The sequence below is a fragment of the Oncorhynchus keta genome, chromosome 19, assembly GCF_023373465.1.
Source record: "Oncorhynchus keta strain PuntledgeMale-10-30-2019 chromosome 19, Oket_V2, whole genome shotgun sequence".
NCBI lineage: Eukaryota > Metazoa > Chordata > Actinopteri > Salmoniformes > Salmonidae > Oncorhynchus > Oncorhynchus keta.
This window is the reverse complement of record NC_068439.1, coordinates 60,256,091-60,257,066: the sequence shown is the minus strand read 5'-3', so window position 1 is coordinate 60,257,066 and position 976 is coordinate 60,256,091.

Genomic DNA, 976 nt, shown 5'->3' with positions numbered 1-976 from the left:
GTACGGCTGACTGAGATACTAGAGGTACGACTGACTGACTGAGATACTAGAGGTAGGACTGACTGAGATACTAGAGGTACGACTGACTGACTGAGATACTAGAGGTACGGCTGACTGACTGAGATACTAGAGGTACGGCTGACTGACTGAGATACTAGAGGTACGACTGACTGACTGAGATACTAGAGGTACGACTGACTGAGATACTAGAGGTATGGCTGACTGACTGAGATACTAGAGGTACGACTGACTGACTGAGATACTAGAGGTACGGCTGACTGACTGAGATACTAGAGGTACGGCTGACTGACTGAGACACTAGAGGTACGACTGACTGAGATACTAGAGGTACGGCTGACTGACTGAGATACTAGAGGTACGGCTGAGTGACTGAGATACTAGAGGTACGGCTGACTGAGACACTAGAGGTTCGGCTGACTGAGACACTAGAGGTACGACTGACTGACTGAGATACTAGAGGTACGGCTGACTGACTGAGATACTAGAGGTACGACTGACTGACTGAGATACTAGAGGTACGGCTGACTGACTGAGATACTAGAGGTACGACTGACTGACTGAGATACTAGAGGTACGGCTGACTGACTGAGATACTAGAGGTACGGCTGACTGACTGAGATACTAGAGGTACGGCTGACTGACTGAGATACTAGAGGTACGGCTGACTGACTGAGACACTAGAGGTACGGCTGACTGACTGAGATACTAGAGGTACGGCTGACTGACTGAGATACTAGAGGTACGGCTGACTGACTGAGATACTAGAGGTACGGCTGACTGACTGAGATACTAGAGGTACGGCTGACTGACTGAGATACTAGAGGTACGGCTGACTGACTGAGATACTAGAGGTACGGCTGACTGACTGAGATACTAGAGGTACGGCTGACTGACTGAGACACTAGAGGTACGGCTGACTGACTGAGATACTAGAGGTACGGCTGACTGACTGAGA